Source organism: Triticum urartu, unplaced genomic scaffold (assembly GCF_056163025.1).
Source record: "Triticum urartu cultivar PI428250 unplaced genomic scaffold, HENAU_Tu73 scaffold2, whole genome shotgun sequence".
NCBI lineage: Eukaryota > Viridiplantae > Streptophyta > Magnoliopsida > Poales > Poaceae > Triticum > Triticum urartu.
Genome location: NW_028260368.1, coordinates 1,589,664 through 1,616,445, shown reverse-complemented (window position 1 = coordinate 1,616,445; position 26,782 = coordinate 1,589,664). Strand labels below are relative to the sequence as shown.

At 36.2% G+C, this 26,782-nt stretch overlaps 3 non-coding genes across 3 annotated transcripts; all 3 read left to right on the top strand.

Annotated features, from left to right (window-relative positions):
* Positions 1–11,278: 11,278 nt before the first annotated feature.
* TRNAG-GCC (transfer RNA glycine (anticodon GCC)) lies at positions 11,279–11,349 on the top strand. Its single transcript has one exon. It is a non-coding gene; the product is annotated as a tRNA-Gly (tRNA).
* A 2,484-nt stretch (positions 11,350–13,833) lies between these two features.
* Positions 13,834–13,905, top strand: TRNAT-GGU (transfer RNA threonine (anticodon GGU)). The gene has a single exon. It is a non-coding gene; the product is annotated as a tRNA-Thr (tRNA).
* A 507-nt stretch (positions 13,906–14,412) lies between these two features.
* TRNAY-GUA (transfer RNA tyrosine (anticodon GUA)) lies at positions 14,413–14,494 on the top strand. Its single transcript has one exon. It is a non-coding gene; the product is annotated as a tRNA-Tyr (tRNA).
* Positions 14,495–26,782: the final 12,288 nt, after the last annotated feature.

The window sequence follows — 26,782 nt, the reverse complement described above, 5'->3', positions numbered from 1 at the left end:
GGATAATAGCACCAGAGATAATATTGTTTCCATAAAGTAAAGAACCAGAAACAGGCTCACGAATACCATCAATATCTACTGGAGGGGCAGCGATGAAGGCGATAATAAATACAGAAGTTGCGGTCAATAAGGTAGGGATCATCAAAACACCGAACCATCCGATGTAAAGACGATTTTCAGTGCTAGTTATCCAGTTGCAGAAGCGACCCCACAGGCTTGTACTTTCGCGTCTCTCTAAAATTGCAGTCATGGTAAGATCTTGGTTTATTCAAATTGCAAGGACTCCCAAGCACACGTATTAACTAGAATATAGATAATAGAAGGCTTGTTATTTAACAGTATAACATAGACTATATACCAATGTCAACCAAGTCAGCCCAAAGATTAGCTATCCATATAACTAAATTAACCAAACCAATAATTTTGTATTTGTAAATGAAGTGAGTCAAAGTGAAAAACTTTGATGGGTCTTTTCTATATGGGTTGCCCGGGACTCGAACCCGGAACTAGTCGGATGGAGTAGATAATTCTTCCTTGTTACAATAGAGAAAAATCCCTCCCCAAATCGTGCTTGCATTTTTCATTGCACACGACTTTCCCTATGTAGAAATAGCCAATTTCTATTCCAAAGAGGAAGTTCTACTAATTTTTTTAATTAGTAAGTTGATTCACCTACTCTTTATTATAATAAAAAGAACATTTCAGAATGAAAAATAGAAAAGTTTTTTCTTGATCATTTATCAACCCTTTCCTGTTTCTTAATTTCGTCTAATGATTAATTAAGAGGGTTGACCAGGTCATTGATACGTATAATATCCAAATACCAAATACGCTCAGTGTGTGATCCACAGAAAGAAAAAAGAGTTGTTTTGGTGAACATCAAAGAAAAAACTTGCTCTTCTTCCATAAAAAATTCTTCTAAAAATGCCGAACCCAATCGTTGCATAAAAGTTCGTACCGTGCTTTTATGTTTACGAGCTAAAGTTCTAGCACATGAAAGTCGAAGTATATACTTTAGTCGATACAAAGTCCGTTTTTTCGAAGATCCACTATGATAATGAAAAAGATTTCTACATATCCGACCAAATCGATCAAGAATATCCCAATCTGATAAATCTGTCCAAATGGGTTTACTAATAGGATGCCCCGATCCAGTACAAAATTGAGCTTTTGATAAGTATCCTATGAGGAGAGTAGCGGGGACTATGGTATCGAATTTTTTCATTCGAGTATCTATTAGAAATGAATTCTCCAGCATTTGATTCCTTACTAACAAAGAACTTTTTTGTACACTTGAAAGGTACCCCATAAAATCGAAGCAAGAGTTTGCTAATTGGTTTATATGGATTCTTCGCGGCTGAGTCCAAAAACAGAAATAATATTGCCAGAAATTGATAAGGTAGCATTTCCATTTCTTCTTCAAAAAAAAAGTGCCTTTTGATGCAAGAATTGCCTTTCCTTGATATCGAACATAATGCATAAGAGGATCCATAAAGAACCATAGGGTTTTCCGAGAAAAACCAGGGTACATTATCCCAAAATGTTCCATCTTCCTAGAAAAGTGGATTCGTTCCAGAAAAGTTCCAGAAGATGCTAATGGTAAGCAAGAAGATTGTTTACGAAGAAACAACAAAAAAAATTCATATTCTGATACATAAGAGTTATATAGGAATTGAAATAGTCTTTTATTTTCTTTTTGAAAAAAAAAAATGGATTTCATTGAAGTAATAAAACTATTCCAATTCGAATAATAGTTGAGAAAGAATCGCAATAAATGCAAAGATGGAACATCTTGGATACGGTATTGAAGGAGTTGAACCAGGATTTCCAAATGGATAGGATAGGGTATTTCTATATGTGATAGATAATCCAAATGCAAAAATTTGTCTTCTAAAAAGGGAAATATTGAATGAATAGAGCGTAAATTCTGAAACTTTGGTATTTCTTTTTCTTTCAGACAAAAAAATTCCCGTAGCGAGAATGGGATTTCCACAACGATCGCAAACCCTTCAGATAGAATCTGAGAATAAAACTCAGAATAAAAATAATTTTTGTAATCCAATAATCGATCTTGGTTAGGATGATTAACCGAGTTATCCAAAAAATTCTGCTGATACATTCGAATAATTAAACGTTTCACAAGTAGTGAACTAAATTTCTTGTTATTACAACTAACAACTATTTCCACAGGTTCAGAACCATTTAATCCATAATGGTGGGCAAATGCATAAATATATTCCTGAAAGAGAAGTGGGTAGACAAAGTATTGTTGACGAGATTTATGTTTTTCTGAATACCCTTCGAATTTTTCCATTTGTATTTCTACTTGAATCAGAGAGAAGAAGCATTTCTCGGTTTATCGAATGATGATACATAGTGCAATATGGTCAGAACAGGGTGTTGCATTTTTAATACAAACCCTGGAAAGAAAGGGAGTCTAATCCACAGATCTTTTTCTGCTCCTTTTCTACCCAATTAGTTTATGTTTGTTCTAATTAAAAAAAAAGAACAGAACAAGTTTTTTATTTTTGCAGGCCAATCGCTCTTTTGACTTTGGAATACAGCCTCTTTATCAATATACTGCTTCTTTTACACATTCAATCCATAACATCCCTTATTCAATCCATAATCAAGAATAATTAGGATTTCTAAAAAAAAAAAGAAAAAATAAAGGGTCCACTCATAGGAAAACCCAACCTTTCCCCGCATCCGGCACTAATCTATTTTTAACGTCTAATTAGAGCGGGGAATCATTCCAATTAGGAAGTTCAGCTCGTTGCTTTTTATTTTACCAGAATTGGAGCCAGGCTCTATCCATTTATTCATTAGACCCAGAAAATCGTAATTTTGGATTCCATTCAAAAAAGATTGATTTTATTACGACATGCTATTTTTTCCATTCATTACCTTTGAGGATCAGTCGTGGTCTTCTAGACTCTACCAAGAGTCTGGACGAATTTGTTGTTTCATCCAAATGTGTAAAAGATCATAGTCGCACTTAAAAGCCGAGTACTCTACCATTGAGTTAGCAACCCAGATAAAAAAAGGATCTTAGATACGATCGAAATCCAAAAATCAATGGAATTACACCGCGCGCTTCTGTCAAAACATTGAACTAGCAAGACATCAAAAGATTTTTTTTATCGACCATGAAAAACACTCAAATGCCAAAACGAACAGGTCCGGTGAAATTCCACTAAAGTAAAGTTAAAAAAAGAGCGACCCTAATCACGATGGCCAAATTCTCCTTATTTTTAGCGATTTTTATTAACAAAAAATATATATTATAAAAAATATATATTATATTGTATGAGAATACATGCAAGAGGAACACCCTTATCATTTGAGCGAAGTGTAGGCGGAAAAATTGAATATGGAGTGAGGATAAAGAGACCCATCTATCTACAAATTCTATTTGTTCAATAGACCTTTGTCAATGGAAATACAATGGTAAGAAAACAAATTAGATAGAAAAAGTAAATAAAATAGGGGCTTATGTTGGATTGGCACGATATAATATAAATCCAAATAGGATTAAAAAAGAGGTAAATTGTGTCTAAATAATTAGACAACTAGGAATACTAATAATCTTCTCCTATCCTATTTTTTGATTCATTTAGTTCTTCAATTAACTCAAAGTTCTTTCTTTTTCTTTAAAGAATTCTGCCTTCCTTAAAATATCATAAACAGTTCTTGTTGGTTGAGCACCCTTTTCAAGGAAATAGAGAATAGCTGGAACATTTAAACAAGTTTGATTCTTTATCGGATCATAAAAACCTACTTTTTGAAGATCTCTTCCTTCTCTTCGAGATCGAACATCAATTGCAACGATTCGATAGACAGCTTATTGGGATAGATGTAGATAAACAACGCCCCCCCCTAGAAACGTATATGAGGTTTTCTCCTCATACGGCTCGAGAAAATGATTCGAATTTCTGTCGATAATAATAGAAATTAGACTATGACGTGCATTAATTTCCTTACAGAAAAAACAAATTTCATTTATACTCATGACTCAAGTGGGCTAATTTTGCCTGACAAACTTCGAAGGCAAAATCCTTCCAAAATTTTTGAGTCGTCTTTAAACTCTTTTCTTTGTCTCATTTCGAACGAATTGACTTTTATTCCTTATTCTAATCCAACTCTGTTGTTGAGACAATTGAAAATTGTGTTTACTTGTTCTGGAATCCTTTATCTTTGATTTGTGAAATCCTTGGGTTTAGACATTACTTCGGGAATTCCTATTTTTTTCTTTCAAAAGAGTAGCAACATACCCTTTTTTCTTATTTCCTTCGATAAAGCATTTATCTCTTCTATAGAAATCTAATAAGAGGGATTGATTCTGATATACTTTTATTGGACTTTCTTCTTATTTTAACCTTTCGATTTATTTCTATATTAAGGATAGACTGACAAAGTTGGCCTAATTTATTAGTTTTCACTAACCCTAGATTCTTTCCCTTGATAAAAAAAATTCTGTCCTCTCGAGCTCCATCGTGTACTATGTTACTTAAACCCAGCGCAAATTTGGTTCGGAACGAATAGAACAGGCTATGTCGAGCCAAGAGCATTTTCATTACTATGGAAAATGATGGATAGCAAAATCCACAATCGATCATGTCCTTCAAGTCGCACGTTGCTTTCTACCACATCGTTTTAAACGAAGTTTTACCATAACAAACATTCCTCTTTTCATTGCAAAGTGGTATAGAGAATTGATCCAATATGGATGGAATCATGAATAGTCATTGGTTTAGTTTTTTTATACTAATTAAAACTTGCTATCTATGGAGCAATATGGATAAAAGAAAGTAAGTATTTATCCGGGAAGCCTCCGCCAAGATCCAATTTATTTAAACCCATATTAAAATTCTATCATATGAATGAAACATAGTTTGAAAAAGACGACTAAACAAGTTTGCTTAAAACTTATTTATTCTTAAATTTCCACCCTCAACGGATGGCTCGAGATGATCAATCTTGAAGTGAGAAAAGAAGGATTGACTCTTCCTCAATAAATAAACTATCAACCTCCAAAAAAGTTTAATTAATTTAATTACTAGAATTAGAATTCTAGTAGTAATATATTTTTTCAGTACCAAAAACAATTAACTATAATAACTAAATAAACTATTCCAATGAAAAGATTGAAAGTTTTTGGTAGTTATAGAATTCTCGTACTTCTTCAACTCGAATACCAAAAGGAAGAAAAAAATATGACTAAGTGATTTTATAGTAGAGGCATATCCTGAATGTGCTTGATAGATCCCATTTTTTCATGAAAATAAAGATAGTCAATTTGACTGGACTTAAGACTTTATTATGTTTTCTGAGAAAGAATAAGATATCATTATTCTCTTTAATAAACTTTTGTCTCGTACGGAATACTATATGATTTCACCGTTTGTTTCATCAGAAACAATCTGGGACGGAAGGATTCGAACCTCCGAGTAACGGGACCAAAACCCGCTGCCTTACCACTTGGCCACGCCCCATTTCGGGTTTTATGCGACACTAATAAACACTAGTATGTTTATTTGTTATTCGTCAATACCATTTCAATTACATAAAAAAGGAGGGATATTCTCTTGCTAGTATTCTACACATGCGGATAATATAGAATCAAAAAAATGCATTGATCATTACATGGAATTCTATTAAGATATTATATGAAAGTCGAATTTATTCCACTCTCATTTGAGAGTGCGAATACAAGGAGGTATTTTGTGTTTGGGAAAGTCCGAAGAAAAAAGATTTTGAATCTGCCTTTTCCTTCTTTCCCTTAAAAAAATAACTCAAGAAAAATCCAATTATTTACTCTACAAGAATGAAATGCTTGTTATGCCTAATATACTTAGTTTAACCTGTATCTGTTTTAATTCTGTTCTTTATCCTACTAGTTTTTTCTTTGCCAAATTACCCGAAGCTTATGCTATTTTCAATCCAATCGTGGATATTATGCCTGTTATACCTCTATTCTTTTTTCTATTAGCCTTTGTTTGGCAAGCTGCTGTAAGTTTTCGATGAAATCTTTAGTACTCTGTATGCCAAATTGAATGATGTGTTCATTCCAAAAAAATTTTAAAATGGGTAAAAGCCGAGAAGTTTTATATTTTTATATTATGAACCTTCGATTCTAAAATTTAAATTCTTCTACATTGAATGGGTAGCTACAGCAATAAATTTGGATCAGCCTTTCTACTCCCCTGCACCTAGGTTGAGCAGGTACCTAAAGGTACCTACACAATACCTAACCACCTAACCCTATTTTTGCTATTGATAAGAGTGCTTATTATAAAAGAATTCTTGCAATTTTTTTCAAGAATTCTTTTTTGCATTTTTAGGTATAAAAAAAAACCATCCTAGTGGATCCGTGTGGTAAGGAAAAACTGGTAATCTATTCCTTAAAAAAAAATCTTGGAGATTATGTAATGCTTACTCTCAAACTTTTTGTTTATACAGTAGTGATATTCTTTGTTTCACTCTTTATCTTTGGATTCTTATCTAATGACCCAGGACGGAATCCTGGACGCGAGGAGTAAAAATTCAGTTTTTTTTTTTCTTATTGGATTTGTTTCGTACATTTATCTATGAGAAAATCCGGGGGTCAGAATTCTTTCCAATTCGAAAGTCCCAAATGATCCAAGGGAGCGGAAAGAGAGGGATTCGAACCCTCGGTACAAAAAAATTGTACAACGGATTAGCAATCCGCCGCTTTAGTCCACTCAGCCATCTCTCCACGTTCCAAAGCGAAAGGTTTCCGTGATATGATATAGGCAAGAAATAAGAAATAACGGTTGCAAAAAACCCCTTTTTTTTCTTTCAAAAGTCTATAAAAATTATATTGCCAATTCCATTTTAATTATATTCTTTTTTCTTAATGTTAATAAAAAAAGAAGAAAATTCTTGTTTTTTCTTTCTAAAAATCGATATTGGCCGAGAGACAATCAAATAGATTTTCTCTTTAGCGGGCATTTCCATATAGGACTTGTTATAATTATAATAAAACAAGCAGGTTATATAAAAAAAACGCTTTTTTTGTCGATTATTTATCAAGAAAGCAAAAAGGGTTCTTATCAAATCCACCATAAAATTGGAAAGAAGCATAAAGTAAGTAGACCTGACTCCTTTAATGATGCCTCTATCCGCTATTCTGATATATAAATTCGATGTAGATGAAATTGTATAAGCGAATTTTTTTTATTTCCTTAGACTTAGACCGCGCAAGACAAGAATTTTTCGCTATTTACGATTTCATATTCTTGTTACTAGATGTTCTATAGGAATAAGAAGAAATCGCAACTCCTTTGCGCTACACATAAAATTGGATTTCGAAGGTCCATTTTTTTTTTTCAGAATCCTCTATTATTTTAGTTCTTCCACCCATGCAATAGAGAGGGAATGGGAAAAGAAGGGTTACTTTTATTTGCATTTTTCCCTTAAAAGATAGACTTTGAAATAGGAGTCTTGGAATAATGCTGAATTCAAAGGTTTATTTCTTTCTATAGTATAAGAAAAACAATTTATTTCTATTTCTATAGTATAAGAAAAACAAATAAATAGTATAAGAAAAACAAATCGAATCAAATTCATGGATTTACCACGACCTCGGTTGTGACTGTGACTCCATAGATAAAAATGGGAAATTTCTCTCTTCGAGACCATTGAAAAAGGGCATTGAACGAGAAAGAAATCGTCCACAGATAATAAAACTATCATATGCCTTGGAAAGTGATATGAGGTGCTCGGAAATGGTTGAAGTAATTGAATAGGAGGATCACTATGACTATAGCCCTTGGTAGAATTCCTAAAGAAGAAAATGATCTATTTGATACTATGGATGACTGGTTACGAAGGGACCGTTTCGTTTTTGTAGGATGGTCTGGCCTATTGCTCTTTCCTTGTGCTTATTTCGCTTTAGGGGGTTGGTTTACAGGGACAACTTTTGTAACTTCTTGGTATACCCATGGATTGGCTAGTTCCTATTTGGAAGGTTGTAATTTCTTAACCGCAGCAGTTTCTACCCCTGCCAATAGTTTAGCACACTCTTTGTTGCTACTATGGGGGCCCGAAGCACAAGGAGATTTTACTCGTTGGTGTCAATTAGGCGGTCTATGGACTTTTGTAGCTCTCCACGGGGCTTTTGCACTAATAGGTTTCATGTTACGCCAATTTGAACTTGCTCGGTCTGTTCAATTGCGGCCTTATAATGCAATCTCATTCTCTGGTCCAATTGCTGTTTTTGTTTCTGTATTCCTTATTTATCCACTGGGGCAATCTGGTTGGTTCTTTGCGCCGAGTTTTGGCGTAGCAGCGATATTTCGATTCATCCTTTTCTTCCAAGGATTTCATAATTGGACGTTGAACCCATTTCATATGATGGGAGTTGCCGGAGTATTAGGTGCGGCTCTGCTATGCGCTATTCATGGAGCGACCGTAGAAAACACTCTATTTGAGGACGGTGATGGTGCAAATACCTTCCGTGCTTTTAACCCAACTCAAGCTGAAGAAACTTATTCAATGGTCACTGCTAACCGCTTTTGGTCCCAAATCTTTGGTGTTGCTTTTTCCAATAAACGTTGGTTACATTTCTTTATGCTATTTGTACCCGTCACCGGTTTATGGATGAGTGCTATTGGCGTAGTTGGCTTGGCTCTGAACTTACGTGCCTATGACTTTGTTTCCCAGGAAATCCGTGCAGCGGAAGATCCTGAATTTGAGACTTTCTACACCAAAAATATTCTTTTAAACGAGGGTATTCGTGCGTGGATGGCAGCTCAGGATCAGCCTCATGAAAATCTTATATTCCCTGAGGAGGTTCTACCACGTGGAAACGCTCTTTAATGGAACTTTCGTTTTAGCTGGTCGTGACCAAGAAACCACCGGCTTTGCTTGGTGGGCTGGGAATGCCAGACTTATCAATTTGTCCGGTAAACTGCTTGGAGCTCATGTAGCTCATGCCGGATTAATCGTATTCTGGGCCGGAGCAATGAACCTATTTGAAGTGGCCCATTTCGTACCAGAAAAGCCCATGTATGAACAAGGGTTGATTTTACTTCCACACTTAGCTACTCTAGGTTGGGGAGTAGGGCCAGGGGGGGAAGTTCTAGATACTTTTCCGTACTTTGTATCTGGCGTACTTCACCTAATTTCCTCCGCAGTCTTAGGCTTCGGTGGCATTTATCACGCGCTTCTGGGACCCGAGACTCTTGAGGAATCTTTTCCATTCTTTGGTTATGTCTGGAAAGATAGAAATAAAATGACTACAATTTTGGGTATTCACTTAATTTTGTTAGGTCTAGGTGCTTTTCTTCTAGTACTCAAGGCTCTTTATTTTGGCGGTGTATATGATACCTGGGCCCCTGGGGGGGGAGATGTAAGAAAAATTACCAATTTGACCCTTAGTCCCAGTGTTATATTTGGTTATTTACTAAAATCTCCTTTTGGTGGAGAAGGGTGGATTGTTAGTGTAGATGATTTAGAAGATATAATTGGTGGGCATGTATGGTTGGGTTTTATTTGTGTATTTGGCGGAATTTGGCATATTTTAACCAAACCCTTCGCATGGGCTCGCCGTGCATTTGTATGGTCTGGAGAAGCTTACTTGTCTTATAGTTTAGCTGCTTTATCTGTCTTTGGTTTTATCGCTTGTTGTTTTGTATGGTTCAATAATACAGCTTATCCGAGTGAGTTTTATGGACCCACCGGGCCAGAAGCTTCTCAAGCTCAAGCATTTACTTTTCTAGTTAGAGACCAGCGTCTTGGAGCTAATGTGGGATCCGCTCAAGGACCCACAGGTTTAGGTAAATATCTAATGCGTTCCCCAACTGGGGAGGTTATCTTTGGAGGGGAAACTATGCGTTTTTGGGACCTTCGTGCTCCATGGTTAGAACCTCTAAGGGGCCCCAACGGTTTGGACTTGAGTAGGTTGAAAAAAGACATACAACCTTGGCAAGAACGACGCTCAGCAGAATATATGACCCACGCTCCTTTAGGCTCTTTAAATTCCGTGGGTGGCGTAGCTACCGAGATCAATGCAGTTAATTATGTCTCTCCTAGAAGTTGGTTATCAACTTCTCATTTTGTTCTAGGATTCTTCTTTTTTGTGGGCCATTTATGGCATGCAGGAAGAGCCCGAGCTGCTGCAGCAGGTTTTGAAAAGGGAATCGATCGTGATTTGGAACCTGTTCTTTACATGAACCCTCTTAACTAAGATTTTCTTATTTATACCTGTTCTACTTTTTTTCTGTTCTGGCTCGGTTATTCCATCTAGCCGAGCCATTCATTCCTTTTTATGAAAGAAAGATAAGGGACAGAAAAAAAAAATAAATAAAAATGAAAGAAACAAACGTATTCAATAAGCAAAAGGAGAGAGAGGGATTCGAACCCTCGATAGTTCCTAGAACTATACCGGTTTTCAAGACCGGAGCTATCAACCACTCAGCCATCTCTCCACAGCCTAATCCTTATTTTACTCCTACAAATAGAACATAGCCATATAAAAAATAAAAAGATTTATTAGCCTCTAGAAAGATATCAGATACAAGTTCCTTTTCGATATATCTCTGTATACTGTATACACGGATACAGGATCCGCTATACCCGCTTGTGAAATAAAGAGTAAATAATCTCTTCTCACCCCCATATCCAAATAAAAAAGCGGTTTAAGTAATAAATTTGAATTAAAGAGAAGAATCAATGGATTCATGATTAAACCCCTCCTACTTCTTGTATTTTTTTACAATTTTGGTTTAAGTGAGGGATCAAATATGTAGTCAACTTTATTTGATGGTAGCTTGGAGGATTAGAAATATGACTATTGCTTTCCAATTAGCTGTTTTTGCATTAATTGCGACTTCCTCAGTCTTAGTAATTAGTGTACCCCTTGTATTTGCTTCTCCTGATGGTTGGTCAAATAATAAAAATGTTGTATTTTCCGGTACATCATTATGGATTGGACTAGTCTTTCTCGTAGCTATTCTGAATTCTCTCATTTCTTAAATGAAATTTGGTTAATATTTATTAACCCCATAAAAAAGAAATAATAAAGGCCATTTCTTCTAAAAAATTAGAATAGTGAGACGTATTAAAACGCAATTTGCGTTCCGAATTGCTAGCTCTTCTCTTTCAGTATTATGAAATTCCATTCCCATTAGAATATTCATTGACAGATAATAAAAAAAGGAAAACTCTAATATAATAGAAAATGAAATGAAACGGTCGACCCAGACATAGAAGGTCGACCCAGGCGGATATACGCTATAAAATATATACCGTAGCGAGCGTAGTTCAATGGTAAAATATCTCCTTGCCAAGGAGAAGATACGGGTTCGATTCCCGCCGCTCGCCCGCTTAATTTATCAAAGTACTATGATAAAAAGTTTAGTCTAGTTAACTGTTTAACTACTTATATTAAATTAAGTATTAATTAGGTGTTAGTCTAGTGCCGTATCCCTTACTATCTTACCCTTCCTTTGCATCCCACTCAAAAAAAGAGGGCGCTCCAGAGGCAGAAATAGAACTCGCCAACAGAGCTCCAAAAATTGGGTATTAACTGAGACAAACAACGGGCAAACTTTTTTTAAAGGGAAGGGAGAGGTAGACTGTCCCTTTCGTTTCATTTTTATTTTCTGCAGGGTAGGGAGAGGCCTTGCGCCTTCTTTTTTTGAAGGCAAGTGACTTCGCAAACTGCTCAATTTTGCCCTCTAGGGCCGGGAACTAATGAATAAAAAAGGGTTGGATACGCCCCTCTACCATACATATCTAGAGAAATAGAATAGTCCTTTTATACAGACTGCTAAGTGCGGAGACGGGAATCGAACCCGTGACCTCAAGGTTATGAGCCTCGTGAGCTACCAAACTGCTCTACTCCGCTCTGGAGTACCAGAAACTGGTGGACAAAAAAGGCTTGAATACAAGCCTCTAACATGTCTAGACAAATAGAATACTCCTTTTATACAGAATGGAGCGGGTAGCGGGAATCGAACCCGCATCGTTAGCTTGGAAGGCTAGGGGTTATAGTCGACGTTGGTTGATTATTTTTAACGTCTCTAATTCAAAACCGAACATGAAATTTTGATTTCATTCGGCTCCTTTATGGATATTCTCACCACTTAACATCTATGTCAGCTTTTCTATTTGAATGGAACCAAAGCTCTCCGCTTTCTAGATGATCCTTATAGAGTAGGAGATAGAAATTCTATCTAAATTCATCTAATCTACTTACTTCGTTCCCTAATTTCATTCAAGAGATCCTGAGGAAAAGAATTGGGTTTCCACCGAGCTGAAACAATATGCGGATGGTTCTAGTAAACCAAAACTATCGTTTTTTAGCTATTTGGCTTCCTTATTCCTTATTTTAAGAAGATTTAGTTACGATTGGAAATCAACTTTTTTGTATCTTCATCCATAGATCCTTTACTCATATTTTCAAAATTGGAATACTTAATCCAATGCAAAATTATGCTTCGCGACTCTGTACTCATAATCCTATTTTTATTTTGGATGCAATTTAAATTAGTCTTTGGATACAAATCGCCAGAATGTATATTCTTCCTCAATATGCTATTGAGAGGAAAAGGATTTAATCCTTTATAAGAACTAAAGTTTTCATCGGAATATAAAAATAAAAAACTTAAGGATGCCTTAAGTATATCATTTCAAATTCAGTTATTAATAGAACGAATCACACTTTTACCACTAAACTATACCCGCTACATTGTAGATTATGGTATAAATGGTACCCTTTGTCAAGGATAGCCATTTGACAAGAAGGCTAATTCCCCCTTATTGAATCAGATGGAGAAGGTTCATGACACTGAGCCGTTGGTACTTCTACTTCGATCGCTCGCCTTTACTTTAGGATTTAGATAGCCCCTCTGGTCTGTAAAAAAAATCTTTTCTTACCATGCTAATAGCGCCTGAACCAAATGTATTTATTTTGATTAGGATCCTATTCTACGGTTACGACTACAATAATAATTATTTACTTTGCAAGGACGTAAGTGTGTCAGACTGCTAAATTGTTTTATTATTCCTACAATATAAACTAGGGGATATAGGGGGTAACACTGTCCCTATAAATTCCTTTTTTCCTTTTCTTTTTTGTCCAGAATTGAACAAAAAAGAAATTATGGAAGATGTTTTCTTCCCCCATTAAGTCCGAGCCATAGAGTAAGAGTGAGATGAGTTTTCCAAATTCATCATAGACTTTCCCTATGGCTTGATAGAAGTAAGCAGCAAAGAGTCGTAACTTAAAGAAAAAAACGGACAGGGCCGACAGATTTACCTGATGTAAAGAAGATCCTAAAAGTCTCTGATTAGTCGACTCTCTCCATTTAACACTTTCCTCTCTCTCCTTTTTTCCACTGACTCAATTCTAGTTTATTAGATTCTTGTTTAAAAGAATGCAAAAAGTTCAATAGAACTAAGAACACATAAAAAATAGCATAGAGGATCAAGGCCATTACCAAAAGTTCCTCCCAAGGATCCTATATCCTATTGGGTATCTGTTCCCCGCCTTTTCCCGCTAGGATCGGAAATCTTATATTTTCCATATCCATATACCGTTGAATCCTTGGGGTTCCAGAATCCGCCTATTTTACTAGTCTTCGGAAACGGAAAACCCTGAACCAAGAAGAGTTGGATATGTTATGTAGGGTATGTTTTTTTTTATTAATTTTATTTTGAGCTCTCAAGATATCGATATATACATATACAATCTCTACATAATGTCTCTCTCTCTATCTCTATATATTATATATATAATATGTACATTATGCAGTAGACCCATAATGGGAAATCCAAGTGGCTAATTTTTGAATTAAATAAAAAGCCCTTTTAACTCAGTGGTAGAGTAATGCCATGGTAAGGCATAAGTCATCGGTTCAAATCCGATAAAGGGCTTTTTAAATTAGTGGTAGAGTAATCTCGTGCTAAGACGTAAGTCGTTGGTTCGAATCTGATAGAGTACTTTTCTACTAAATTGATTCACTTTTTTTCTTTGTTTTTGAAACTTTCTCTATATTTTTAGAGAATTTTATGACTTAGTGCGGGATGGATGCATTTTTGGTATGAACACTAAATGAAGCACGGAGAATTAATCTATAACGATCAACTAAAAAAAATCCTAGATGAAAACATAACAGAAAAGTTGGAAAAACTCTTTGCTTTGGATCTATTTATACTTTTCGAGTATATTGACAATTCCAAAAAACTGCTCATACTATGATTATAGTATAATCACGAGCGGTTGTATATGGCCCTATCGTCTAGTGATGCCCCTATCGTCTAGTGGTTCAGGACATCTCTCTTTCAAGGAGGCAGCGGGGATTCGACTTCCCCTGGGGGTAGGGAGTATTATGAAAGGAGGTTAATCATAGATTAGCAAAAACCCTAGAATAAATTCTTCCTGGGTCGATGCCCGAGTGGTTAATGGGGACGGACTGTAAATTCGTTGACAATGTCTACGCTGGTTCAAATCCAGCTCGGCCCAAACCAAAAATCTAGGGCTTCGTGAGTATGAACTAAATCCTTTTGTTTTTCTTCCATAAAATAAAATGTCTGATCTATAGAAATAAAAGATAAAGAAAAAAGGGAAATTTTTTTTTCTAATCCATATCTCTCTCATTCCTTTCTTACAAACAAAAGAGTTTTTCTTATTGAAGGCTGGATTATTATCCATTTTTAGTGATAAAAAATCACGACATACTAGTTATGTCACTCTCACTATACCCACGTATAATATAATATGTGGGTATGTAGTATATGATTCGTCTATTTCTTAGAGTACGAAAGACGAATCGAATCTTCTTATGGTTCTATTTAAGAATGGGTATGCCATACACCCCGCGGGGATTGTAGTTCAATTGGTCAGAGCACCGCCCTGTCAAGGCGGAAGCTGCGGTGTTCGAGCCCCGTCAGTCCCGAACTAGGGTTCAATGAATGGAGAAATTGATATTTCCTTTTTCCATGAAAAAAAGGGGCAGGGAGCAAGATCAAATACCCACAGGGCACCCTTACTTCACTTTTTTATTTTGCATCTCTCATTAAAGAGGGAGGGAGGGCATATAGGAATTTTTTTTTCACTACTCCCAATCGATAAAGAAAGACACACATACGATATGTGGATTAGTAGAATTTAGGATATTATATTACTCTATCTTTCTTTATGATGATACCATCCTCATCTTAATTTCCTATTCCACTCTTATGGAATAGAGTACCGGTATTTTACCGGAATCCATACATAAATCGTATTCCCTTTTTATTTCAGACCTCTTTTCCCCATCTCACTTCTACTGCTTATTTGGATGTCTATGTGACCCATAGAAAGTGAAAGTTGGTCATATAATACATACATAATTGTATGTATAACTATAAGAAAAAGGAAGGGAAATTGTATAAGATTAAGAAAGTATAAGATTAAGAAAGCTCGTGGGTTAGAGATATAGAAAAGAAAAAGTAGAAAAGGATTAAAAAAGAGGGAATTCCTAATCCAATCAAAAAACCCATTTTGGTCTTAGTGTGGATAGAGGATCTTCCTATGTTATACTATATAACTCTCATCCGTGAAATATAACTCTCATCCATGAATTGATTTGATAGATCCGATATTCATAATATTGAATTGATTCAGTATTATCAGAATGCAAGCCCTACCCTTGAATTTACAAGATACCCCTTTTTCCTCTCCATGGGATTACATCCCGAGTTATTGTGAAAATAAAAAATAAAGAGGTTATGGAAGTCAATATTCTCGCATTTATTGCTACTGCACTGTTCATTCTAGTTCCTACTTCTTTTTTACTTATTATTTATGTAAAAACAGTCAGCCAAAATAATTAATTGGAATTCCAATTAATCATTGAAGAAATTAAAAAGGGATTAAATAAAAAAAATCCAAGTCTTAAATGAAAGGATCTGGTTGGAATCTTAAAGTGTGGTAGAAAGAACTACATATAGTTTTTTCTACGACACTTTAGATTCTTTCTATTATATTATCTTTGAATCTACATAGAATAGATTAGTAGATTGAAATAGTTAAGTAGTCTAATTCAATTTCTTTTTTCATTGCATCCACTTAATTTCAATCAGGTCAAAATAAAAAAATCTAAGACAATTCTTGACCAAAGAATCCATGGAAGGAAAGAAAAATAATATGAAGAATAGACTATAGTAAAAAGTAAAAGGAAATGGAAAATGTGTGATATGCCGTGAATAGTTCCGTGGAAGAAAGTCTAATTTTCTTATGTATAGAACTTTTTTTAACCATTCGTCATTTCTAGTAGAAATTCTGAATTGGTATAATGGCTCTTTCTTACATTACAACTTACAATACAAGAGTTTCTTACAGGAGTGAAACAAAACTAAAGAAAAAGATTAAAGAATAACGTTTGACAAAATGATTAATGCAAAATGATCCATTAAAGAAAAGAATTGATACAACAATTTGATTACTTAATCAATTAGTAGTATCCCTAGAGTCCACTCCTTCCCCATACTACTAGTGAAAGAGAAAATGTAAAGACTACCATTAAAGCAGCCCAAGCGAGACTTACTATATCCATCTAAATTATGTCTCCTATTTCTATGAAGGGATTATTCTACTATTGATCAATAATCATAGTGGAATCAAGGGTACAGAGTCAAAAAGGGATTCCGCCCTAAGGCCATGGATCAATCAGTTCAAGGAATTTACTCCTAACAAATTCTTATAGGAATTCTGGTAGAATTAGAGAGCATTAAAAATACGAGATACTATAGCCCTTTTTTCCTTAAAAAAGAAAGAGTACGGGAATGATGTCCTGAATAGAAGAAGCGGGAATAGGAAGATTTTTTATTCCTTTTGTTACTCTTTTTTTTTTTTTTAAGCAAAGGACGCCCGAATATACCATAAAATTATCGATAGATAAATATTTATTGGATACCTACCTTACCTAATGTTTATTTTTGACCTAAACCCTGCAGCCTTGCTTTGTATCATTCTATGAAAGAATGAAGAGATTTTATCCATAATACAACTCCTAAATTGATTTTTGATCGACCTATTTAATCTGATTCTCGTTAGAATTAAGTAGTCCTTACTTTAGTGTATGTAGGTAACATAAGATGTACGATAAAAAAATGTATAATAATTAGTAAGTCTTGATATTCTTTCGTGGAGTCCCTTCTTGAATCTTAGATTGAAAAAAAAAAAGAATGCCCCTTAGGGACCTTTCTTTGGATACCAAGATTTCTGACATCTTATCCTCGTATTTTAAAATTATCAAATCGAATCTCAATTAAGAACCAATTCAAATTCATATAATAAAAGAATAAGGAAACACTACCTCACCCCTATTGATAACCATTTTGGCCACTACCGTCAAAACAAACCCTAACCCTAGTTTGAGGATAGAACTATGGTATGGTTTCTCTAAACCCAGTATCGGCAGGCCCAGTTACTCTCTTGCCCGAACTTATGCGAAGTAAAAATTTATCGAATTCGATCAGCACTATAAAAAAAACCTAAGTATTTTATTGATCAGGCGGCACCCAGATTTGAACTGGGGATAAAGGATTTGCAGTCCCCTGCCTTACCGCTTGGCCATGCCGCCAAAAAATCCGATCAAAAATCTAGAAAACAGCAAGTATTCATCCACGTTTTCTTACGAAAAGCCCCTTTTATTTTGAATATAATTCTACTTACTTTTTTCCAATCTTTTTCAAAAAATCTATTCCTGCTTTTTTTGATCCAGTTTCTATTATTCTCCTCGATAGATTCTATCTTAAAACATACATTGTTAACACAATAAAACTTCCCATTTCTTTCTATTGAGATGAAAAAGAAGAAAAAGTGGATTTCTATTCACAGGCTGCAAAATTCAGAATAAATTGGAACCGTTAACTAGAATTCTCTTTTTTTTATTGCAGTAGTGAACTACTCTTAAATCGGTATTATCTCCCCCCCCTTCAATGGCATAATAAAATATTATGGCTTTATGCTTAATCCGTGTATAGGTAAACTTTAGGTCCGAACAGCATTATTATCCAAAGATCCCCTTTATGTACATATCTCTATGGGGAATCATGCTTTAATTTTTCAAAGTATTAAATTAAATATCTTGAATAAAAAAAGGAAATTTGCTCTGATATAGAGTATAACCTGACTATCTTGGCGTACCCAAGTGAAATTACGATAAAAGAAAAGCATGGATATGGGGAGAGGTGGATAACTAGATTGGCATGTACTTAAAAAAGGGACTTACTTTATTTTAGAATTCCACAATGAAATACTGAATTTTCTAGCAATTATACTACTCCGATCCGAAATAAAAAAGAACCCTCAAATTATTTTGAGAAATTAAAGTAAGCACGCTATTCTAAATCGAAGTAAAGTCAAACTTTCTAGTATATTATATTACGGCTTTATTACATTCATAGAAAGGAGATAAAATGAGAAATCTTTGCCATCCAATCTGATTAGAATATCATAACATAAAGTATAAGTGGCAGAATTTTTTTTGTAGGAATGTTTTATCAATTCATTTTCATTTCATTTGTACCCCTGGCAAACTCGAACTTTCGTCCAAATGGTCTCTATTCATATGTATGAAATACATATATGAAATACGTATGTGGAGTTCCCTAGAATTTCATGTGATTCAGTAAACAGAATATAGATTCCATGATTGCTAGATCGATCCATAGGGATTGATGAAGAGTGAGCTGATAATGGAATTTTTCTTTGATAAACAGGAAACTTAAGATTAAGATGCTCCGGAATGGAAACGAGGGAATGTCCACAATACCCGGATTTAGTCAGATCCAATTCGAGGGATTTTGTAGGTTCATTAATCAAGCCTTGGCAGAAGAACTTGACAAGTTTCCAACAATTAAAGATCCAGATCACGAAATTGCATTTCAATTATTTGCGAAAGGATATCAACTGCTAGAACCCTCGATAAAAGAAAGAGATGCTGTGTATGAATCACTCACCTATTCTTCCGAATTATATGTATCTGCGAGATTAATTTTTGGTTTCGATGTGCAAAAGCAAACCATTTCTATCGGAAACATTCCTATAATGAATTCCTTAGGAACCTTTATTATAAATGGAATATACCGAATTGTGATCAATCAAATATTGCTAAGTCCTGGTATTTACTACCGCTCGGAATTAGATCATAAGGGAATTTCTATCTACACTGGCACTATAATATCAGATTGGGGGGGGAGATCGGAATTAGCAATTGATAAAAAAGAAAGGATATGGGCTCGCGTGAGTAGAAAACAAAAGATATCTATTCTAGTTCTATCATCAGCTATGGGTTCGAATCTAAGAGAAATTCTGGATAATGTTTCCTACCCTGAAATTTTCTTGTCTTTCCCGAATGCTAAAGAGAAGAAGAGGATTGAGTCAAAAGAAAAAGCTATTTTGGAGTTTTATCAACAATTTGCTTGTGTAGGTGGGGACCTGGTATTTTCGGAGTCCTTATGCGAGGAATTACAAAAGAAATTTTTTCAACAAAAATGTGAATTAGGAAGGATTGGTCGACGAAATATGAATCGGAGACTTAATCTTGATATTCCTCAGAACAATACATTCTTGTTACCACGAGATGTATTGGCCGCTACGGATCATTTGATTGGAATGAAATTTGGAACGGGTATACTTGACGATGACGATATGAATCACTTGAAAAATAAACGTATTCGTTCGGTTGCGGATCTGTTACAAGATCAATTCGGATTGGCTCTTGGTCGTTTACAACATGCAGTTCAAAAAACTATTCGTAGAGTATTCATACGTCAATCGAAACCGACTCCCCAAACTTTGGTAACTCCAACTTCAACTTCAATTTTATTAATAACTACTTATGAGACCTTTTTTGGCACATACCCGTTATCTCAAGTTTTTGATCAAACGAATCCATTGACACAAACTGTTCATGGGCGAAAAGTGAGTTGTTTAGGTCCTGGAGGGTTGACGGGGAGAACCGCAAGTTTTCGGAGCCGAGATATTCATCCGAGTCACTATGGGCGTATTTGTCCAATTGACACGTCTGAAGGAATCAATGTTGGACTTACTGGATCCTTAACAATTCATGCGAGAATTGATCACTTGTGGGGATCCATAGAGAGTCCGTTTTATGAAATATCTGCTGAGAAAGCAAAAGAAAAAAAAGAGAGACAGGTGGTTTATCTATCACCAAATAGAGATGAATATTATATGATAGCAGCAGGAAATTCTTTGTCCTTGAATCAAGGTATTCAGGAAGAACAGGTTGTTCCGGCTAGATACCGTCAAGAATTCTTGACTATTGCATGGGAACAGATTCATGTTAGAAGTATTTTTCCTTTCCAATATTTTTCTATTGGGGGTTCTCTCATTCCTTTTATTGAGCACAATGATGCGAATCGGGCTTTAATGAGTTCTAATATGCAGCGCCAAGCAGTTCCGCTTTCTCGGTCCGAGAAATGCATTGTTGGAACTGGATTGGAACGCCAAACAGCTCTAGATTCGAGGGTTTCCATTATAGCCGAACGCGAGGGAAAGATCATTTCTACTGATAGTCATAAGATACTTTTATCAAGTAGTGGGAAGACTATAAGTATTCCTTTAGTTAACCACCGTCGCTCTAACAAAAATACTTGTATGCACCAAAAACCCCGGGTTCCACGGGGTAAATCCATTAAAAAAGGACAAATTTTAGCAGAAGGAGCTGCTACAATTGGGGGCGAACTTGCTTTAGGAAAAAACGTATTAGTAGCTTATATGCCATGGGAAGGTTACAATTTTGAAGACGCAGTACTAATTAGCGAACGTTTGGTATATGAAGATATTTATACCTCTTTTCACATCCGGAAATATGAAATTCAGACGGATACGACAAGCCAGGGCTCCGCTGAAAAAATCACTAAAGAAATACCACATCTAGAAGAACATTTACTCCGCAATTTGGACAGAAATGGAGTTGTTAGGTTGGGATCCTGGGTAGAAACTGGTGATATTTTAGTAGGTAAATTAACGCCTCAGATAGCGAGCGAATCATCTTATATCGCGGAAGCTGGATTATTACGGGCCATATTTGGCCTTGAGGTTTCCACTTCAAAAGAAACTTCTCTGAAATTACCTATAGGTGGAAGAGGGCGCGTTATCGATGTGAAATGGATCCAAAGGGACCCGCTCGACATAATGGTTCGTGTATATATTTTACAGAAACGTGAAATCAAAGTTGGGGATAAAGTAGCCGGAAGACATGGGAATAAAGGGATCATTTCCAAAATTTTGCCTAGGCAAGATATGCCCTATTTGCAAGATGGAACACCCGTTGATATGGTCTTCAATCCCTTAGGAGTACCCTCCCGAATGAATGTGGGACAAATATTTGAAAGCTCGCTCGGATTAGCGGGGGATCTGCTAAAGAAACATTATAGAATAGCACCCTTTGATGAGAGATATGAGCAAGAGGCTTCAAGAAAACTTGTGTTTTCAGAATTATATGAAGCCAGTAAAGAAACAAAAAATCCATGGGTATTTGAACCCGAGTACCCGGGAAAAAGCAGAATATTTGATGGAAGAACAGGCGACCCCTTTGAGCAACCTGTTCTAATAGGGAAGTCCTATATCTTAAAATTAATTCATCAAGTTGATGAGAAAATTCATGGGCGTTCTACTGGGCCCTACTCACTTGTTACACAACAACCGGTTAGAGGAAGAGCCAAGCAAGGGGGACAACGAGTAGGAGAAATGGAAGTTTGGGCTTTAGAAGGATTTGGTGTTGCTCATATTTTACAAGAGATACTTACTTATAAATCTGACCATCTTATAGCTCGCCAAGAAATACTTAATGCTACGATCTGGGGAAAAAGAATACCTAATCATGAGGATCCTCCAGAATCTTTTCGAGTGCTCGTTCGAGAACTACGATCTTTGGCTCTAGAACTGAATCATTTCCTTGTATCTGAAAAGAACTTCCAGGTTAATAGGGAGGAAGTTTGATCGGAATAAATATAAATTCTTTTCTTATTTCTATTTTATGATTGACCAATATAAACATCAACAACTTCAAATTGGACTCGTTTCCCCTCAACAAATAAAGGCTTGGGCTAACAAAAACCTACCTAATGGAGAAGTCGTTGGCGAAGTCACAAGGCCCTCTACTTTTCATTATAAAACCGATAAACCAGAAAAAGATGGATTGTTTTGCGAAAGAATCTTTGGACCCATAAAAAGCGGGATTTGCGCTTGTGGCAATTCTCGAGCGAGCGGAGCTGAAAACGAAGACGAAAGATTTTGCCAAAAATGCGGGGTCGAATTTGTGGATTCTCGGATACGAAGATATCAAATGGGATACATCAAACTCGCATGTCCCGTGACTCATGTGTGGTATTTGAAAGGTCTTCCTAGTTATATCGCGAATCTTTTAGATAAACCTCTTAAGAAGTTGGAGGGCCTAGTATACGGCGATTTCTCTTTTGCTAGGCCCAGCACTAAAAAACCCACTTTTTTACGATTACGAGGTTTATTCGAAGAGGAAATTGCATCCTGTAACCACAGCATTTCTCCCTTTTTTTCTACCCCAGGCTTTGCAACATTTCGAAATCGGGAAATTGCGACAGGAGCAGGTGCTATTAGAGAACAATTAGCAGATTTGGATTTGCGAATTATTATAGAGAATTCTTTGGTCGAATGGAAGGAATTAGAAGACGAGGGGTATAGTGGAGATGAGTGGGAAGATAGAAAAAGACGAATAAGAAAAGTTTTTTTGATTAGACGCATGCAATTGGCGAAACATTTTATTCAAACAAATGTAGAACCAGAATGGATGGTTTTGTGCTTATTACCGGTTCTTCCTCCCGAATTGAGACCTATTGTTTATAGGTCTGGAGATAAAGTAGTGACTTCAGACATTAATGAACTTTATAAGAGAGTTATCCGTCGGAACAACAATCTTGCCTATCTATTAAAAAGAAGTGAATTAGCGCCAGCAGATTTAGTAATGTGCCAGGAAAAATTGGTACAAGAAGCCGTGGATACACTTCTTGATAGTGGGTCCCGCGGGCAACCGACGAGGGATGGTCACAATAAAGTATACAAATCACTTTCAGATGTAATTGAAGGTAAAGAGGGAAGGTTTCGCGAGACTCTGCTTGGGAAACGGGTCGATTACTCGGGGCGTTCTGTCATTGTTGTGGGTCCTTCGCTTTCATTACATCAATGTGGATTACCTCTAGAGATAGCAATAAAGCTTTTTCAGCTATTTGTAATTCGCGATTTAATCACGAAACGCGCCACTTCTAATGTAAGGATTGCTAAAAGGAAAATTTGGGAAAAAGAACCCATTGTATGGGAAATACTTCAAGAAGTTATGCGGGGACATCCTGTACTGTTAAATAGAGCACCTACCCTGCATAGATTAGGCATACAGGCCTTTCAACCCACTTTAGTAGAGGGGCGTACTATTTCTTTACACCCATTAGTGTGTAAGGGTTTCAATGCGGACTTTGATGGAGATCAAATGGCTGTTCATCTACCTTTATCCTTGGAAGCTCAGGCAGAAGCCCGTTTACTTATGTTTTCTCATATGAATCTCTTATCTCCCGCTATTGGGGATCCTATTTGCGTACCAACCCAAGACATGCTTATCGGGCTTTATGTATTAACGATTGGAAAGCGTCGAGGTATTTGTGCAAATAGATATAATAGTTGCAGAAACTACCCAAATCTAAAAGTAAATTACAATAATAATAATAATTTTAAATATAGGAAAGATAAAGAACCCCATTTTTCTAGTTCTTATGATGCACTGGGAGCTTATAGACAAAAACTAATCAGTTTAGATAGTCCCTTGTGGCTACGATGGAACCTGGATCAACGCGTCATTGGGTCAAGAGAAGTTCCGATTGAAGTTCAATATGAATCTTTGGGGACTTATCATGAGATTTATGCCCACTATCTAATAATGGGAAATAGAAAAAAAGAAATTCGTTCGATATACATTCGAACCACTCTTGGTCATATTTCTTTTTATAGAGAAATAGAGGAAGCCATACAAGGATTTAGTCAGGCCTATTCATACACTACCTAAACAAGAAAGTTAGATTCGGCGATGCCCCTCCCCTTTCGGGGGGCATTCCGATTTCCCTAGTATCATCATTATTTGCCACGCGAATCCAGATTGAGATTGAGGCAATTAAGTTAATTAAATTTTCGAATCACTGACTCAGGCCCATTGTCGAATCCTACTCAGCAATTGTCGAATCCTACTCAGCCGAAAAGGGGGTACTTATGTATGGCGGAACGGGCCAATCTGGTCTTTCATAATAAAGAGATAGACGGAACTGGTATGAAACGACTTATTAGCAGATTAATAGATCATTTTGGAATGGGATATACATCCCATATACTGGATCAACTAAAGACTCTGGGCTTCCATCAAGCCACTACTACATCGATTTCGTTAGGAATCGAGGATCTTTTAACAATACCCTCTAAGGGATGGTTAGTCCAAGACGCGGAACAACAGAGTTTTCTTTTGGAGAAACACTATTATTATGGGGCTGTACACGCGGTAGAAAAATTACGCCAATCTGTTGAGATATGGTATGCGACAAGTGAATATTTGAAACAAGAAATGAATTCAAATTTTCGGATAACGGATCCTTCTAATCCAGTCTATCTAATGTCTTTTTCAGGAGCCAGAGGAAATGCATCTCAAGTACACCAATTAGTAGGTATGAGAGGATTAATGTCGGACCCTCAAGGACAAATGATTGATTTACCTATTCAAAGCAATTTACGCGAGGGACTTTCTTTGACAGAATATATAATTTCCTGCTATGGAGCCCGCAAAGGGGTTGTAGATACTGCTGTGCGAACAGCAGATGCTGGATATCTTACACGTAGACTTGTTGAAGTAGTTCAACATATTATTGTGCGTAGAAGAGATTGTGGTACTATCCGAGGTATTTCTGTAAGTCCTCAAAATGGGATGACGGAAAAACTTTTTGTCCAAACACTAATTGGTCGTGTATTAGCAGACGATATATATATCGGTTCACGATGCATTGCCGCGCGAAATCAAGATATTGGAATTGGATTAGTCAATCGATTCATAACTGCCTTTCGAGCACAACCATTTCGAGCACAACCAATATATATTAGAACCCCCTTTACTTGCCGAAGCACTTCTTGGATCTGTCAATTATGCTATGGCCGGAGTCCTACTCATAGTGATCTGGTCGAATTGGGAGAAGCCGTAGGTATTATTGCAGGTCAATCAATTGGGGAGCCAGGGACTCAACTAACATTAAGAACTTTTCATACTGGCGGAGTATTCACAGGGGGTACTGCCGACCTTGTACGATCCCCTTCGAATGGAAAAATAAAATTCAATGAGAATTTGGTTCACCCCACACGTACCCGTCATGGGCAGCCTGCTTTTCTATGTTATATAGACTTGCATGTAACTATTCAGAGTCAAGATATTCTATATAGTGTGAATATTCCCTCAAAAAGCTTGATTCTAGTGCAAAATGATCAATATGTAAAATCCGAACAAGTAATTGCGGAGATTCGTGCCGGAACGTCCACTTTACATTTTAAAGAAAGGGTACAAAAGCATATTTATTCTGAATCAGACGGCGAAATGCACTGGAGTACTGATGTTTACCATGCGCCCGAATATCAATATGGTAATCTTCGCCGATTACCAAAAACAAGCCATTTATGGATATTGTCAGTAAGTATGTGCAGATCCAGTATAGCGTCTTTTTCACTCCACAAGGATCAAGATCAAATGAATACTTATGGTAAAAAAGATAGGGAAATTCTTGATTATTCAACGTCGGATCGAATCATGTCCAATGGCCATTGGAATTTTATCTATCCTTCTATTTTTCAAGATAATTCAGATTTGTTGGCGAAAAAGCGAAGAAATAGGTTCGTCATTCCATTACAATATCATCAAGAACAAGAGAAAGAACTAATATCCTGTTTTGGGATTTCGATTGAAATCCCCCTTATGGGTGTTTTACGTAGAAATACTATTTTTGCTTATTTTGACGATCCCCGATACAGAAAAGATAAAAAGGGTTCAGGAATTGTTAAATTTAGATATAGGACCCTAGAAGAAGAATATAGGACTCGAGCGGAAGACTCAGAAGAGGAATATGAGACCCTAGAAGACGAATACAGGACCCGAGAGGACGAATATGAATATGAAACCCTAGAAGAATCTAAATATGGAATCCTAGAAGACGAATACGAATATGAAACCCTAGAAGACGAATATGGGAGCCCAGAAAACGAATATGGGAACCCAGAGAACGAATATAGGACTTTAGAGAAAGACTCAGAAGAGGAATATGGGAGCCCAGAGAGCAAATATAGGACCCAAGAGGACGAATATGGAACTCTAGAGGAAGACTCAGAAGACGAATATGGCAGCCCCGGGGAAAGCGCAGAGGAAAAATATGGTACTTTAGAGGAAGACTCAGAAGAAGATTCAGAGGACGAATACGAGAGCCCAGAGGAAGATTCCATCTTAAAAAAAGAGGGTTTGATTGAGCATCGAGGAACAAAAGAATTTAGTCTAAAATACCAAAAAGAAGTAGATCGGTTTTTTTTCATTCTTCAAGAACTTCATATCTTGCCGAGATCTTCATCCCTAAAGATACTTGACAATAGTATTATTGGAGTGAATACACAACTCACAAAAAATACAAGAAGTCGACTAGGCGGACTGGTCCGAGTGAAGAGAAAAAAAAGCCATACGGAACTCAAAATATTTTCCGG